Raw genomic sequence first — 398 nt, 5'->3', positions numbered from 1 at the left:
ATATATATATATGTAAAACATACATATATATACATATATATATATATATATATATATATATATATATATATATATATATATATATATGTATATGTGTGAGTGAACGTAGACGTGTGTGTGCACAATGACCAAGACAAATACTGGCTACTGACTGTTATTAAGAGGTAGCCAATATTTATAGAGAAAATACAATGGTCCCAGTTGAGAAAACATCATGAAAATCTAAAGCAACGATTTCAGCCGATTTACAAAAGCGATCAACTAAAGATGGTGAAAAGAAAATGCGTAAAAATGCTTCTTTTTCTATCACGCAGCGTAAAATCACACTCTATTCCGTGCAGTTTAAAGAAACTGCGAGGTGAAACGCATTATTTTGCATTTATCTTCGCTGTTCCAGT

This window comes from Macrobrachium nipponense, chromosome 24 (assembly GCF_015104395.2).
Source record: "Macrobrachium nipponense isolate FS-2020 chromosome 24, ASM1510439v2, whole genome shotgun sequence".
Classification (NCBI taxonomy): Eukaryota; Metazoa; Arthropoda; class Malacostraca; order Decapoda; family Palaemonidae; genus Macrobrachium; species Macrobrachium nipponense.
This window is presented reverse-complemented; position numbering follows the sequence as displayed.